The sequence below is a fragment of the Scyliorhinus canicula genome, chromosome 6, assembly GCF_902713615.1.
Source record: "Scyliorhinus canicula chromosome 6, sScyCan1.1, whole genome shotgun sequence".
In the NCBI taxonomy this organism is placed as follows: Eukaryota; Metazoa; Chordata; class Chondrichthyes; order Carcharhiniformes; family Scyliorhinidae; genus Scyliorhinus; species Scyliorhinus canicula.
The window spans coordinates 206,346,736-206,364,915 of NC_052151.1; the positions used below are offsets into that span (position 1 = coordinate 206,346,736).

General features: G+C 44.6%; 1 protein-coding gene across 4 annotated transcripts in view; it reads left to right on the forward strand.

Annotated features, from left to right (window-relative positions):
• The first annotated feature begins 551 nt into the window (after positions 1-551).
• The window catches only part of LOC119967827 (NACHT, LRR and PYD domains-containing protein 3-like), a 90,771-nt gene continuing 73,142 nt past the window's right edge, over positions 552-18,180 (forward strand). For 3 of the 4 annotated variants that reach the window (XM_038800852.1, XM_038800856.1, XM_038800854.1), the window contains exon 1: positions 552-741. The gene's annotated coding sequence lies outside the window, so the exon portion shown is untranslated. The remainder of the gene's footprint in view (positions 742-18,180) is intronic. The other variant, XM_038800853.1, reaches the window with a different exon arrangement.

Genomic DNA, 18,180 nt, shown 5'->3' on the forward strand with positions numbered 1-18,180 from the left:
ACATGGGCAGCGACCCAGAGACGGGATTGAACCCAAGTCCCGGCGTCAGAGGCAGCAGCGCTAACCACTGCACCACGTTCCGTCCCACTTCTGATCACACAAATTGTGATCTCACTGCCTCCATCCTCTCCATTTCTGATCAAAGTTTCTATTTATGATTAAACCTCCCCTCCCTACTGGGTCGCGTGGGGTAATGCCTATTTAATTGTTATTCTATATTCTCTTTTTACACTATGTTAATATTCACTCTAGTTAGTTTTGTTATAATTGTTATTACTGTTCTTTTATGAAAAATTCTGCAACACCTGAATAAAAATACTTTAAAAAAAAAATTCCCCTCCTGGAATCGTTATCTCTGCACAGAAGCTGAGGGATCTGATCAACATTTAGTGCATTGAATCCCGTGGAAAAAATTCGAAAAGCAGTGGTTGCTGCAAAGAGTTGACTGACAGCAGATTCCACCATTCCGCAAGAAAAAGACAAGATCCCGCCCACTGACGTTGACCCCATCACGTGATCCGCCCACTGACGCAGACGCAGTAAGGCCGTTAAGTCAGTTGGACCGTTAAATCGATTTCGCTCGCGGCAGGGAAACGAACGCCGACCCAAAGTTCGTGCCCCCAATCTCAGCAAAGGGAGTGCAGCAACAGCAGCAGCGCGGATTCGCTCAATTCAACTCTGTGCAGGCGCAGTACTGTTACCGGTATTGCCTGGTGCCAGGGCTGAACTTGGTGAGCAACTGTAAGAAAAACAGATTTATCATTCAGCATTTAGAAAATATCGAGACTTTAAAACGTGGACATAGTGTTAATATGGAGTATTAGTAGTTGTACAGCTAATGGACGGGTGAGGGGGTAACACTTTGAAAACAAAATGGCGACTTTCGGCTTCACCCGTGAAAATGGGGAAATCAAATCCCAGGAGGATGGAGCCAGTCCGATCAGACAGTGTGTAACCCGAGGAGGACGGGGCTAGTGAGACAGACAGTGTGTAACTCGGGGAGGATGGAGCTAGTGAGATCAGACAGTGTAACTCGGGGAGGATGGAGCCAGTGAGATCAGACCGTGTGTAACCCGGGGAGGATGGAGCCAGTGAGATCAGACAGTGTGTAACCCGGGGAGGATGGAGCCAGTGAGATCAGACCGTGTGTAACCCGGGGAGGATGGAGCCAGTGAGATCAGACAGTGTGTAACCCGGGGAGGATGGAGCCAGTGAGATCAGACAGTGTGTAACCCGGGGAGGATGGAGTCAGTGAGATCAGACAGTGTGTAACCCGGGTTGGATGGACCCAGTGAGATCAGACTGTGTAACCCGGGGAGGACGGGGCTAGTGAGATCAGACAGTGTGTAACTCGGGGAGGATGGAGCCAGTGAGATCAGACAGTGTGTAACCCAGGGAGGATAGAGCCAGAGATCAGACAGTGTGTAACCCGGGGAGGATGGAGTCAGTGAGATCAGACAGTGTGTAACCCGGGATGGATGGACCCAGTGAGATCAGACAGTGTGTAACCCGGGAGGGTTAGAGCCAGTGAGATCCCACAGTCTGTAACCTGAGGAAATGAGTCTTAAGACACCAGGTTGTAGTCCAACAGGTTTGTTTTGAATCACTAGCTTTCAAAGCGCAGCTCCTTCAACGGGTGAATGGCCTGCGTTCCGAAAGCTAGTGATTCGAAACAATCCTGTTGGACCTTTTCCTGTTGTTGTAAGACTTTATACTGTGCCTACCCCAGTCCAATGCCGGCATCTCCACATCTGAACAATGAGCCAGAGATTCAGGCAGTGTAACCCTGGGAGGATGGAGCCAGTGAGATCAGACAGTGTGGATGGAGCCAGTGGGATTGGACAGTGTGTAACCCGGGAGGATGGAGCCAGTGAGATCAGACAGTGTGTAACCCGGAGAGGATGGAGTCAGTGAGATCAGACAGTGTGTAACCCGGGAAGGATGGAGCCAGTGAGATCAGGCAGTGTGTAACCTGAGGAAATGAGTCGTATGAGGTTGAAGTCCCAACAGCGATGTTTCGAATCACGAGCTTTTGGAGTGCAGCGCCTTCATTGGGTGAATGACTTGCGTTCCGAAAGCTAGTGATTCGAAACACACCTGTTGGACCCTTACCTGGTATTGTAAGACTTCTCACTGTGCCTACCCAAGTCCAACGCCGGCATCTCCACATCTGAACAATGAGCCAGAGAATCAGGCAGTGTGTAGCCCGGGGAGGATGGAGCCAGTGAGATCACAGCACGTGCCACCAATTTTCCTTTCCTCTTTCCTTTCAGCCTTATCATTTTTTACCTGTATCACAGTCCTATCCTGCATAGCTGCAAATATTTAAAATGCCACTCTTCAAATTCTTTATTTGTTCATTCCTTCCTCTATCCCTGTCTCTCTAACTTCCAGTCTTGCAGCATCCTGAAATGCCTGTGCTGTTATATCCAATTCTCCTTTGCATTATTTATTTCCCTCCATTTGCTGCATGGGCTCTGTTTTGGAGTTCACTTCCCAAGTCTTTCCAACTTCCCAGCTTGCTCTTGTTCGTCAACATATTTCTAAATGGTGGCACAGTGGTTAGCACTGCTGCGCCACAGCGCCAGGGCCTGGATTCAAATCTGGCCGATGTCATTGTCTGTGTGGAATTTGCACGTTCTCCCCATGCCTGCGTGGGTTTTGTTTGGGTGATCAGGTTTCCTCCCACAGTCCAAAGGTGTGCAGGTTTGGTGGATTGTCCATGCTAAAAACTTGCCCCTTAGTGTCCAAAGAGGTGCAGGTTATGTAGGGAGACGGGGATAAGGTGGGGAGTGGGCCGAGGTAGAGTGTTGTTTCAGAGGATTGGTGCACGCTCAGTGGCCTCAATAGCCTCCTGCACTGCAGGGATTCTATGGATTCAATCTCTTCAATCAAACTTTTGGCCTTGAGCCGTTGTAGTGTGTCTCAGTTTCAAGTGGCCGTTGCACCTTGGAATGTAATGCGATATTAAGAACAATGCATGATCTGAACAAGGTCAGTGGGACGGCGGGATCTGGATTGTAGAGCCTTGCTGCAAAGAACCGTGCTGCAAAGAAACGGTATATTTAGTGTTAATTTGGAGACACGTGGGAGAAATATATTGTGGTTTGGGATTTGTTTTAAATCGGAGACACTGGAAATACAAGTTGTATAATTATTTTAACAATGACCGTGACTGAGACAACAGATAATTGAATTTAACATTTTCTCAAACTTGGTTATCACTTTGACATTTCTACAGTGGCGATAGGAGAGTAGACGGGCTGAGTTTGATTAGGTGTACTGGTATGGGAACACACACACTGAGCCAGGCACATGTACATAGTGGAGAATATTCAACAACTGCATTTGTTTAGCACCTTTAATGTAGAAAAACAAAAACAAAATCAGTGGGAAAACAAACACACCAATACAACAGATGGAGTATATCACAAATCAGATGGTTAATCTTTTTAAGGAGAATCTAAGAGGAGGAGACAAAAATAAAGAGACTAATTCCAGAGCTCAGGACCTGAAGCCAATTGTGGCCAAATTATCCTCAAGATACACAATATGTAGGGCAGCACGGTGGCACAGTGGTAGCACTGCAGACTCACGGCGCCGAAGTCCTATCCTGGCTCTGGGTCACTGTCCATGTGGAATTTGTACATTCTCCTCGTGTTTGCGTGGGTTTCGCCTCCACAGCCCAAAGATGTGCAAGGCAGGTGGATTGAACACGCTAAATTGCCCCTTAATCGGAAAAAATGGATTGGGTACTCTATATTAAAAAAAGATGCGCAACATGTCAGATTTGGGACGGTGGAGGTCTGAAAAGGTGGAGGAAAGAGATGGTGTTGGCGTCCAGGGTTGCTGTGGGTTACGTGGTTATGAAGGGAGGAGCCATGAAGAGGTTTGAAAAGCTGGCTTGAGAATATTTTTAATTGAGCTGTTGTTAGACTGTGAGCCAGTGTTGGTCAGTGAACACAAGTGATGTGAAAAATAAACTTTGTGGTATTTGGGATACAGGAAGCAGAGTTTCAGAAGAGTGATGAGTTGGCACTGGGCATCATCAGCTGACATGTTGAACCTGATACCACATTGTCAGACAGCAGCATGTTGATGTGAAATAGAAAGGAGCCAACAATGAATCAGCAAAGCACTCCAGAGATAATGGTCTGGGAGTTGGAGGAGAAAGCATTCCAGAGATAATGGTCTGGGAGTTGGAGGAGAAAGCATTCCAGAGATAATGGTCTGGGAGTTGGAGGAGAAACCAATGTCGGAGAGTCTCTGGATGCAATTTAATAGATAGCAATTGAACTGGGAACCGTCAACACATTTTCAACCCAGCTGGATGACAGTAGAGAGGAGTAGGAGAAGGATAGACTATAAGACACAGGAGCAGAATTAGGCCACTTGGCCCATCGAGTCTGCTCCGCCATTCAATCATGGCTGATACTTTTCTCATCCCCATTCTCCTGCCTTTTCCCCATAACCTCTGATCCCCTTATTGATCAAGAGATAGATAGATAGATAGATAGAGAAATACAGCACAGAACAGGCCCTTCGGCCCACGATGTTGCGCCGAACTTTTGTCCTAGGTTAATCATAGAATTTTGGACAATTTTTCATGGCCAATCCACCCAACCTGCACATCTTTGGACTGTGGGAGGAAACCGGAGTACCCGGAGGAAACCCACGCAGTCACGGGGAGGATGTGCAGACTCCACACAGACAGTGACCCAAGTCGAAATCGAACTTGGGACCCTGGAGCTGTGAAGCAATTGTGCTTTCCACAATGCTACCGTGCTGCCCTTAAGAAGTTAACCTACACTCCATTATTCTACCCTAATCCAAGTACCTATCCAATAGCCGCTTGAAGGTCCCTAACTTTTCCGCCTCAACTACTACCACAGGCAGTGCATTCCATGCCCCCACTACTCTCTGGGTAAAGAACCTACCTCTGACATCCCCTCTATATCTTCCACCATTTATCTTAAATTTATGTCCCCTTGTAATGGTGTGTTCCACCCGGGGAAAAAGTCTCTGACTGTCTACTCTATCTATTCCCCTGATCATCTTATAAACCACTATCAAGTCGCCCCTCATCCTTCTCCGTTCTAATGAGAAAAGGCCTAGCACCCTCAACCTTTCCTCGTCTGACCTACTCTCCATTCCAGGCAACATCCTGGTAAATCTCCTTTGCACCTTTTCCAAAGCTTCCACATCCTTCCTAAAATGAGGTGACCAGAACTGCACACAGTACTCCAAATGTGGCCTGACCAAGGTTTTGTACAGCTGCATCATCACCTCACGGCTCTTAAATTCAATCCCTCTGCTAATGAACGCTAGCACACCATAGGCCTTCTTCACAGCTCTATCCACTTGAGTGGCAACTTTCAAAGAACTATGAACATAGACCCCAAGATCTCTCTGCTCCTCCACATTGCCAAAAACCCTACCATTAACCCTGTATTCCGCATTCAGATTTGTCCTTCCAAAATGGACAACCTCACACTTGTCAGGGTTAAACTCCATCTGCCACTTCTCAGCCCAGCTCTGCATTCTATCTATGTCTCTTTGAAGCCGACAACAGCCCTCCTCACTATCCACAACTCCACCAATCTTCGTATCATCTGCAAATTTACTGACCCACCCTTCAACTCCCTCATCCAAGTCGTTAATGAAAATCACAAACAGCAGAGGACCCAGAACTGATCCCTGCGGTACGCCACTGATAACTGGGCTCCAGGCTGAATATTTGCCATCCACCACCACTCTCTGTCTTCTATCGGTTAGCCAGTTTGTTATCCAACTGGCCAAATTTCCCACTATCCCATGCCTCCTTACTTTCTGCATAAGCCTACCATGGGGAACCTTATCAAATGCCTTACTAAAATCCATGTACACTACATCCACTGCTTTGCCTTCATCCACATGCTTGGTCACCTCCTCAAAGAATTCAATAAGACTTGTAAGGCAAGACCTACCCCTCACAAATCCGTGCTGACTATCCCTAATCAAGCAATGCCTTTCCAGATGCTCAGAAATCCTATCCCTCAGTACCCTTTCCATTACTTTGCCTACCACCGAAGTAAGACTAACTGGCCTGTAATTCCCAGGGTTATCCCTATTCCCTTTTTTGAACACGGGCACGACATTCGCCACTCTCCAATCCTCTGGTACAACCCCTGCTGACAGCGAGGACGAAAAGATCATTGCCAACGGCTCTGCAATTTCATTTCTTGCTTCCCATAGAATCCTTGGATATATCCCGTCAGGCCCGGGGGACTTGTCTATCCTCAAGTATTTCAAAACGCGCCACACATCTTTCTTCCTGACAAGTATCTCCTCAAGCTTATCAGTCTGCTTCACGCTGTCCTCTCCAACAATATGGCCCCTCTCGTTTGTAAATACTGAAGAAAAATACTTGTTCAAGACCTCTCCTATCTCTTCAGACTCAATACACAATCTCCCGCTACTGTCCTTAATTGGACCTACCCTTGCTCTAGTCATTCTCATATTTCTCACGTATGTGTAAAAGGCCTTGGGGTTTTCCTTGATCCTACCCGCCAAAGATTTTTCATGCCCTCTCTTAGCTCTCCTAATCCCTTTCTTCAGTTCCCTCCTGGCTAGCTTGTATCCCTCCAGCGCCCTGTCTGAACCTTGTTTCTTCAGCCTTACATAAGTCTCCTTCTTCCTCTTAACAAGACATTCAACCTCTCTTGTCAACCATGGTTCCCTCACTCGACCATCTCTTCCCTGCCTGACAGGGACATACATATCAAAGACACGCAGTACCTGTTCCTTGAACAAGTTCCACATTTCACTTGTGTCCTTCCCTGACAGCCTATGTTCCCAACTTCTGCACTTCAATTCTTGTCTGACAGCATTGTATTTACCCTTCCCCCAATTATAAACCTTGCCCTGTTGCTCGCACCTATCCCTCTCCATTACTAAAGTGAAAGTCACAGAATTGTGGTCACTACCTCCAAAATGCTCCCCCACTAACAAATCTATCACCTGCCCTGGTTCATTACCAAGTACTAAATCCAATATGGCCTCCCCTCTGGTCAGACAATCTACATACTGTGTTAGAAAAGCTTCCTGGACACACTGCACAAACACTACCCCATCCAAACTATTTGATCTAAAGAGTTTCCACTCAATGTTTGGGAAGTTGAAGTCGCCCATGACTACTACCCTGTGACTTCTGCACCTTTCCAAAATCTGTTTCCCAATCTGTTCCTCCACATCTCTGCTGCTATTGGGGGGCCTATAGAAAACTCCCAACAAGGTGACTGCTCCTTTCCTATTTCTAACTTCAACCCATATTACCTCAGTCGGCAGATCCCCCTCGAACTGCCTTTCTGCAGCTGTTATACTATCTCTAATTAACAATGCCACCCCCCCACCTCTTTTACCATCCTCCCTAATCTTGTTGAAACATCTATAACCAGGGACCTCCAACAACCATTTCTGCCCCTCTTCTATCCAAGTTTCCGTGATGGCCACCACATCGTAGTCCCAAGTACAGATCCATGCCTTAAGTTCACCCACCTTATTCCTGATGCTTCTTGCATTAAAGTATACACACTTCAACCCCTCTCCTTGCCTGCAAGTACTCTCCTTTGTCATTGTTACCTTCCCCACTGCATCACTACATGCTTTGGCGTTCTGACTATCGTCGACCTTAGTTGCTGGACTACAGATCCGGTTCCCATTCCCCTGCCAAATTAGTTTAAACCCTCCCGAAGAGTACTAGAAAACCTCCCCCCCAGGATATTGGTGCCCCTCTGGTTCAGATGCAACCCGTCCTGCTTGTACAGGTCCCACCTTCCCCAGAATGCGCTCCAATTATCCAAATACCTGAAGCCCTCCCTCCTACACCATTCTTGCAGCCACGTGTTCAACTGCAGTCTCTCCCTATTCCTAGCCTCGCTATCACGTGGCACCGGCAACAAACCAGAGATGACAACTCTGTCTGTCCTGGCCTTTAACTTCCAGCCTAACTCCCTAAACTTGTTTATTACCTCCACACCCTTTTTCCTACCTACATCGTTGGTACCAATGTGCACCACGACTTCTGGCTGCTCACCCTCCCCCTTCAGGATCCTGAAGACACGATCAGAGACATCCCTGGCCCTGGCACCCAGGAGGCAACATACCTTTCGGGAGTCTCGCTCGCGACCACAGAATCTCCTATCTATTCCCCTAACCATTGAATCTCCTATTACTATTGCTTTTCTATGCTCCCCCCTTTCCCTTCTGATCCCCAGAGCCAGACTCAGTGCCAGAGACCTGGCCGCTGGGGCCTTCCCCCGGTATGTCATCCCCCCCAACAGCATCCAAAACGGTATACTTGTTTTGAATGGGAACGGCCACGAGGGATCCCTGCACTGTCTGCCTGTTAGTTTTCTTTCCCCTGACTGTAACCCAGCTACTCTTGTCCAGTACCTTTGGTGTGGCTACCTCCCTGTAACTCTTCTCTATGACCCCCTCTGCCTCCCGGATGATCCGAAGTTCATCCAGCTCCAGCTCCAGTACCTTAACACGGTCTCTGAGGAGCTGGAGTTGGGTGCACTTCCCGCAGGTATAGTCAGCGGGGACACCAGTGGTATCCCTCACCACCCACATCCTACAGGAGGAGCATGCAACTGCCCTAGCCTCCATCCCCTCTTACTTTACAAAATTAGCTGCCCCGTGGACCAACTGGACCTCCGCCCTCCGACTCTGCTTCCAGTCAGCTGTACTCTAAACTCCTGGCTCCCTTCACGCTCTTTGATAAATATAGGAAATGAAATGTAAGGAGCACCTTACTCCCTCCTCACCTAACTCCCTCAGTCACCAAACTCTCACTGTAGCACTCAAATGCCACAAGCTCAGCACTCCCTCAGTCACCAAACTCTCACTGTAGCACTCAAATGCCACAAGCTCAGCACTCCCTCAGTCACCAAACTCTCACTGTAGCACTCAAATGCCACAAGCTCAGCACTCCCTCAGTCACCAAACTCTCACTGTAGCACTCAAATGCCACAAGCTCAGCACTCCCTCAGTCACCAAACTCTCACTGTAGCACTCAAATGCCACAAGCTCAGCACTCCCTCAGTCACCAAACTCTCACTGTAGCACTCAAATGCCACAAGCTCAGCACTCTCGTGCAAACAAAGTCTGCACTGTAACTAGCTCCTATTTATACTGTGACTCTAGCTTCTGAAAACTGGCCTAATGCAATTAACTAATTAACAAACTCCAGCTGCAAGTAAGTCCAAGTAGAACCTTGTTTAAAGCTGATTCAAAATTCACCTTCTTATAGGCCAAACAGCAACTTTTAAGTTAATTAACTAAATAAAAGAAATACTAGACTTTAAATAAAAAAGAACCCTCATACTCCCTCAGTCACCAAACTCTCACTGTAGCACTCAAATGCCACAAGCTCAGCACTCTAGTGTTGACGTGTTCAAACATGTAAAACATGTAAAAACCTGCAGACAGATCGAGAAGAAGAAAGATGCTTTATTTACTATTGTCAGAGTTGGAAGGATTTTTTTGTGCTTTCAACAGCAGTTTGATATTGTGGCTTGTGGAAACATGACTGGAGGGATTCAAGTATTGAGCTCCTTCAAAATGGACATGGATTTGGGAAGCAACGGCATGTTCAGTGGCTTTGGAGAGATTACAGATGGGGTGGAGATTTGCAAGGATAAAGGGGGGGGGGGGGGGGTCAAGGGTCCGATGGGGCAGTGATTTATGAGGATGAAGGGATCAATAGTGGGATTCTTCAAGGAAACTGATGTGGGTCGGCTCGTACATTGTGAAATAGCTGTCAACTCAACTAATAGTAATAATCTTTATTGTCACGAGTAGGCTGGCATTAACACTGCAATGAAGTTACTGTGAAAATCCCCTATTCGCCACACTCCGGTGCCAGTTTGGGTATGGTAATACAAAATTTTTGCAGTCCAGAGGTAATCAGCAGTCGAACACCAGATAACTTAAAAGAACCGTTTATTTACCGCGGGGCTGCAACACAGCTGTAACTCAGAGTTTCAGCAAGTGAAAAAGCAAACTTCTCTCAGTTACAGTTGACTATATATTCTTACAAAACCCATCAAGCTTTCAATCATTAGTGATACAATTAGCTCATTACGCCCCTCCATTAAGTAGTTATTTTCTTCCCATGATTAGTAATACAGTTAGTTTCATAGCATAGTAATTCTTTATCAAAAAGTCCTAAGGAGTGAATCTTCCCCCGGCTGGGTTTCGTTCCCACCACAGATTCTCACAGACAGTCAAGGTCGTGATAACGCCTTATCACAGGAACAATTCATTTAACAAGGCAAGTTCACACTGCTGTACAACTTGACATTCCATTTCCCATCAAGCTCTGATTTTTAACTTGACCAAACTCTCATTCCATTTCCCATCGTGCTCTGATTCTAATTTGAGCCAAATTCTCATTCCCCCCTTTTATGATTTCATGATAACTTCTAATCCATAGCCACTTGCCTCAGTCTTTCCCATTCTATCTGCACTTCTATCATTTTCCTTCATGTTGCTGTATTAACTGTTGTGGAATTACTGCTGCACTGACACTTTTACACAAGCATTTCATTAGGAAGCTAAATATGATTATTACAAGTATTGCAACTCCCAGGACCACTGATCCATGCACCAGATAAGACCCCCATGATCCGCCCAGATAGGTGTTTACATGTAATTCCCTTTTCTGCCTTTCATTTACGTTACATCTTGTCCTTTGAAGGGTTAATGTTTGATCCCTTTCACTTTCCTGCCTATAAGGGTTGTTCTTCACTAACACATCTCTCCCTTATACTTTTGTCCTGGCGGTACTATGCCTGTTTTTGCAACTATAGTCCCAACTACATCCAATCCGATGGCAGGGCAATCTTCCTTTAGTTCTTCCATCAAGGAGCAGGGTTTGGTGTGGTCGTCACACGTAGGCCGAACATCCGTCCACCGCAGTCATATTCCAGGATCCTCCTTCCTCAGGGTCGTTGTTGATGCAGCGTAAAGTGCCGTCCCGACACAGGTGATGGACTTGTTTTCCCCTGCCTCCACAGGTTCTTTGCTTGGCCTCCCCATTTGTCTTCAAGTGTCCCATCAGGATCATGGTGATAAGTCGGTACTTCATCCTACAGGTTGGGTGGAACTGTAACCTAGGGCTTAGAAACAAAAAGGTTACTTTTCATTTTACTTTAAGGCCTTACAATGATGGATGTGGGTTCAGGCATTTTTCCCCAGTCCTTTCCTAATCCAATTACGAATCAGGACATACTCTCCTGGATTAATAGTGACAGAAGGGAGGTATTTCCTCATAAGCGGCTCGCACCCATGAATGGAGGCCTTTCAACACCTTAGTTAAGGTTATCACATAGTTGGCCATTTCAGTACTCATTGTATTCTTAATCCCAGGGGGTGCGAAAGGGTCTGCCGTATAGAATTCCGTGTCTTTCCGGCCGGGGTTGCACGTATCTGGAAGAGGGCAATAGGAAATAATTTGAGCCAGTGGCTCCAGTCTCTAGTCTCTGCCTGCAGTTTTGCCAGTTTCGTTTTTTAATGTCTGATTAGCTCTTTCTACCATTCTCGCTGCCTGGGGTCGGTATGCACAATGTAATTGTTGTTTTATTCCCAGCTGAGTACAAAATTCCTTATTGATCTGTCCCACAAAATGAGGTCCATTATCAGAGCTTAATCGATGTGGAATCCCAAATCTAGGAACAATTTCTCGCATCAAAACTTTTACCACCGTGGAAGCTTTATCAACAGTGTGGTAAACTTCTATCCACTTACTAAATACATCAACAATACCAATGCATGTTTATAACATTGGCATCTTTCCAACTCAATGTAATCCCCCTGGAGTGTCTCAAAGGGACCTTCCGGTAACAGGGTTTTACCCATTTCACAGGGTATTGCTTTTCCAGGGTTATATTGCTGACATACCAGGTAACGACTGCTAATGTTTTGTGCTATTTCCTGCAGCTTGGATGCCACCAAGTCTTCAGCAATATATATCACCCGTAGCTCGTGCACCACAAGGAGTTGCAAAGTGAACACGTTCAGTGACCCAGGCTGCCAAGGCGTCGGTCAGACAAGTTTGTCCTGCCGGGGTGACCCACAATTTAGTTGCGTGATCATAATGACACCCCAATTCTTCCCACAACTCTTTCATACTTTGAGGAGCGTGCTGCAATTTAACGACGTCGGTAATAGTTGGCTTTGGCTTTTCCGAGGGAGACTGGCTTGGTGATGTTTTTAGTCTGACTCACCACCATCTCCTTCCATTGGGAAGCTTCTTTGGTTTGGTGGTCTGCTTGTCTATTTCCTATATCTGTTGGGGATTTTACCCGATGTATGGGCAGTGCATTTTATAACCGCCATTTGTTTGGAAAACATCAGGGCCTGTAGCAAGTGAGAAACTAATGCCTTGTGTGAAATTTGTTTGCCGGCAGATGTCAAAAATTCTCTATTTTTTTTCCTTATACTTGGCCAAAGTCATGCATGACTCCAAAGGCACATGTAGAGTCTATAAATAGACACCCTTAAATCCCTTCCGAGTACACAGGCGCGAATTAGGGCAAATAACTCGGCTTGTTGGGCTGAGAACGGGGTTTCAAAGGCTGCTGCCTCCAAGGTTTGCCCGTCCTGATTTACTATCGCATATCCTGATAACCACTCCCCCCTTTCACCGATGGAAGCACTTCCAATAGTGAACATGGTCAGGTCTGGGTCGTTAAGAGGGGCAGGTCCTCCCTGACAGGTGAATCTTCCTTTATAAGTGACATGCAATCGTGTCCAGAGTGTTCTTGCTCAAGGGGTGGATTGGTGAGAAAATGTGCAAGATTAATAGTGGTGCAATGGTGGAATTGTTCAAGAGATAAATCTCATACTTGTTCTGTTGAGCCATGGTGAGATGCTGAGTTTGGAGCTGGCCTAGTAATGCCGTGACTGAATGAGAGCCCAGGGTGGGAATAGCTTGTTGTTTTAGTGGATGCTGCCTGTACATACCCATACTTGGGTCTCATAAGACAGTTTACAGGGAATGTGGCTTGTTCAGTCATTTTGTGTCATTAATATCTAAGTTGTTCTACCATCGCATTCAACCTTTGCATGTCTAGCGAAATTACCATAGAAGTTTCTGTCTTAAATCAAGTCACTACATTATTGATTATACCTCTTCTAACCCTGTGTTGGTCGTCATGCCCTCAAAATCTAGTGGCACCCGTGTCATTGGCAGCCTGCTTCATAACAACCTTACGTAAAACACTGTACATATTTAATTCATATTATGAACAATACCGAAACGCGCGAGAAGCAGACAAAAGTTGTATACGCATCTGATGTCTTTCCCCGAATGTAGCTGTAGTCAAGCATTAAAATAAGCTATGTCCTTGGTCCAGTCCCTGACTGCTGGGATGCATATCTCATCAATAAAATTATCTAAAGCACCAGAGTTCATAGAGCAACATGTATCCTGTGTACGTGAAGTCAATAAGTCAATGATGTTCAAGCGCCTTGAAGTGCTTGTAGTGGTTCTGAGATCTCAAGAGTCATCACAAGTCTCCACAGGTGCTGCTGTCATGCCAGCCTTTCCAGAATGTTTAACCTAAAAATTGAAAGGAAAAGTGTCCTGGTCGTCACCAGGTGTTAAATGTTGTCCGTATGAAACTTTTCCTGTATGGGCCGAACACTTGTGTTATGCAGGGGTTAGTTGCAGGGGTTAGTTGTCCTTGTGTGTATATGTATATATATGCTCACAGGCAAACCCAGCATGGGAGTGTCAAGACATCTGGATTATACACAACAGCTTGTTGAAAGGGTTAATTTTCTTGCAGAGCCAAAAAGGGGCGTATAGTGGGTGGATAAATTGGAATGATGCCATTCGCATCTCTAAATGTTTTTTTTATATTTTTCACTCAAATGGACTGGGAGTAAAAGTTGGATTGCTGCCAAATTCCCGTTATCAAGTCTCAGAACGATATGTGCTCTCTATGGAGTTGCTTTAATCAGAGTTATTTTTCTGAAGTTTTAATTTCCAAGCTAATTTTGAAATATCAAACACAATATGTTATTGAATCTCTGACTGAACCAATTTTGCGCTGTATCGTGGTTCTTTCCCAGACGAACATGATCATGGACATATTTCATTTATCCATCTGTTCTTTATACTTAATTCTGCAATCTCATAATTAAAACATCTGCGTTGTGAAGACAGGTTAGTTTTACCCTACTGATGATTATTTGTGTCAGGGAAGTTTTAACCCTGAACTAATGAAACACCGGCTTGATCATATGTCATATGCATTGCAACTTGTCATATGTATTTCAATTATCCTAACTTCCACTGAACACCATAAAATTTATATTTTTTTATTCTTACATGCGTGATTTTGCACCCTGATTAAAATTCCTTGTGTATCAAAATTTCCCTGGAAATGCCAATGATAGCCGTTGGAAAAAAAAATAGTTAACTGTACTCAAACTATAATCTTTAAAGGCAATGCGTAGACAATTTGAAGCTTTCAAATAATCACAGCTTGAAACATAACTTTTAAAGTCAAAGTCTGAAAATGAAATATGAATTGTTTCCCTCCCTCTCTTGTCTATCTCTCTGACTCTGTACGTAACTCTGTCTGTCTTTGGAACTCTTGTCGCTTTTTCTCTTTATCTGCCTACCTCTCCGTCTCTGCCTCTCCCTGACTCGCTCTCTTTTGCTCTCTCAACTTTCGCTGTCTCTATTAGTCCCTCTCTCTGTCTCTGGCTCTCTCTCTCTCCTTCAGTCCCTTCCTCTGTCTCTGTTTCTCTCTCTTTCTCTAACTCTCTCTAAAATGGCGACGAAATCGTCAATGGTATGCTATCTCATATCTGTCCCAAGTGATCTGATCACATGCCAGCACAATCCCAACTGGCCTGGGCCAGACTCGAACACATGTTTGACTCGATGTCCATCCATCAAAAATAAGGTAATCATAGTCTAAAATGTTTCAGCTTGTATAATCATGGGATAAAATTCACTCTAATTTCAAATGGTGTTTTCTTTAATTTTAAAACTGGGAATTAATGTTTATGCTTAAACAGCTATTTTTTCCTATCTGAGGTGTCTTAGAAACACCTGGCTTCTACAGTTAAGTAAAAATCCTTCTGGAGCCTATTCTAAAATTCCAGATTATAAACCCAAGGTTACTTTCTCAGAAGATAAATCGTAGCAGAGAGACATTAACATTCACAGACCAAGCATACACATTCTCACAGGTCACGAATGTCAGAGTAACGAGACAGAATTTTCACAATAGCACAATTAAAATACTGAACAAAATTTTTCATTCTCCTTCGAAAACTTTTATCTGTGTTATTCCATTTAAGTCAATTTCCACTGATTAATTTTAGAGGCATTAGCTATTCTTAGAGACGTATATTTCTTTGTGCAGATGACCTGCTTGCTGAAATGGTAAAATTTTTGTACAGAATCGAAAGTGGTGGAGAACTTGGCATGATTCCATCTCCATCCGCTACGTGACCTCAAACATTATCCATCCTTTCTTTCAATTTTCAATGTTTGTTATTTATCCGGCTTTTGGAAAGAGACATTATTGGATGTTTATTTTTCTTTTATTTCAAATGAATTGAATTACTGCCGAATTTATCTGGACGGCTTGAAACGATCTGCAGTTATTCTCGACATGTAGCCATTGTTAAGTTTCTAACCGGGAGGGGGAATTAGTCATCCTCAGATATTCCTGAACAAAAACTAATTGAGTGTTTTAGCCCCTTTCTGATCTTTTGGACTTCACTTAATTTGATTTTTTTTTTCTTGAGACATTCCGGGACAGTCATTAGCCGTAATTGTTGGCAGTTTTGTGATGTCCTTGCCAGTTTGCACAATCTGTACTGCCGCTATCTTTTACCCGCTTTATTGCTATGCTTAAAGGAGTCAGAGCTCAATTGCTTTAAATTAGCCTGTCTTCCAAATGGTGTGAAGGTTTAAGTTATGTCATTTGTGCTCCTAACTTTATTTGTCTTATCTTTACTTCTGTGTATCTCACCATTTTTCTCTGTTCCACAGCAATCACACCCATCTTTGATCATTGTTTTTTTTTTACCAGAGTATTTTGCTCTCTTAAAAACCAAAAAAAAGAAATTTTAAACTGACTCTTTTACTCATTTGGCCTTGATACCAGATTTGTTGGATGTTACCTCACCGTCTGTCCACCTTGCCGAGTGACTCTAATTTTTGGCGGTCAAAGGTTTGACTACTCGCCTTGTCCACCGGCTCGAGCGGCGTCCAGCTCAGCAACATCCTTCCAGGCTTACACTAAATGTTACGGTTGAAAATATTCACACGAAGGCCTGAGTATCAGTAACAAAGCAGTTTATTATGTCAGAATTCTGGGAGATAAGATCTGGGAACTCCGCAGTCCCTGACAGCACCTTATCCCACTTAAGGTTAAACTCACAGGGATTAATATACAGATTGAAGGCAGATAGCCTAATGACTTGGTTCTTTTCCCATATGCGCATTCCTTTTTTTTTTAAGACCTTGGCTGTTTTAACTATTCCTTTCTCTGTCAATTTTATACCCAATTTTAATCCATTAGTTTTCCCCCAGTGGCCATTTTTCTTCTCCTAAGTTTTTATGCAATTCTCCTGACAATTGTCTCAGTTGCTTGGAATATTCCGGATATTGTTCACACAAGGTTTGAAGCGCGCTTCCACTATCAGAGGCTGTATCTAACGTATTACCCATCTCTAACACTATTGGCAGTTAATGATCCTTGACATTATCGTTCATTTGGCGAAATGGTCCTGGACCACTTATTCAATTATGAATTTAAACAGGGTTATCCTACCCTGTTGGCCGATTTAGGCAGGCTCATCCGTGCCTGCAAGCCTATCTAACCACAAGGTTATGACGTCCTTGTTATGTTGTTACCTTAGGGTTGATCGCGCACCCTTCTAAAGCCTCTTATCGCGGGGGTACTTTTAGACAAAGGCAAGGATCATGATGATGCCGAAGCCTCTTCTGTAGCTATAACTGTAGGGGCTACACACCCTCTCTTAATGCACTAGTCCCTGACTGTGCCTGTGGCTATAACTGTAGGGGCCACACTCCCTCCCTTAATGCACTAGTCCCTGACTGCCTGTGGCTATAACTGTAGGGGCCACACTCACTTATCTGATGCCAGATGGTCCTTCTGATTACAATTTTAATAGCGATCCTAGATCACTAATCCAATTTTGAATTTATTACACTGGTTATCCTGCCCTGTTTTCCAATTGGTTAAGGAAATTACGTGTGTGGTGTTTTATGTCAGGGTCCGCACACTTTATGCCCTGTTTATGTGTTGTTAAGCAGAGTTATCCGTATCTGCAGGAGATTATAATTTAAATCACGGAGTAATCGCACTCAGTACAAACCAATCAACAGATCGAAGGTGACACCGTAAAGATTCTGTGTCACCCGCCTTACAAAGTTAACGGGAACCTTTTATCGCGAAAGTTTTAGGTAATAACAAGGACCATGTTGGCATCGATAACTCTTTACCTCCTTTAACTAAATCTTAGGGACTCTAACCCAGCTCTTTTGAGGAATTCTATCCTCAGGGACTCCAACCCAACGCTTTTGAGGAATTTCAATCTTAGGGACTCTAACCCAGCTCTTTTGAGGAATTCTATCTTCAGGGACTCCAACCCAACTTTTTTGAGGAATTTCAATCTTAGGGACTCTAACCCAGCTCTTTTGAGGAATTTATCCTCGGGGACTCCAACCCAACTTTTTTGAGGAATTTCAATCTTAGGGACTCTAACCCAGCTCTTTTGAGGAATTCTATCTTCAGGGACTCCAACCCAACTTTTTTGAGGAATTTCAATCTTAGGGACTCTAACCCAGCTCTTTTGAGGAATTTATCCTCGGGGACTCCAACCCAACTCTTTGAATTTCTGGGGTTCGCTGGACTGACCTGAATCTCTTAGGGACGTCTCCAGCAGCAGGCAGTAGGACAGGCTCGCGACCGGGACAGCGAAGAAGAAAAACCAAAGTGAAAAAATACTCACAATTGGGGGCCCTATTTTCCCCTATGCATCCGGAGGCGATCTGCTGTTACACCGTCTGCTTCTGTCGACGCACTAGAGATGCCCGCATTCTCCACCAAATGATAATACTAAATTTTTGCAGTCCAGAGG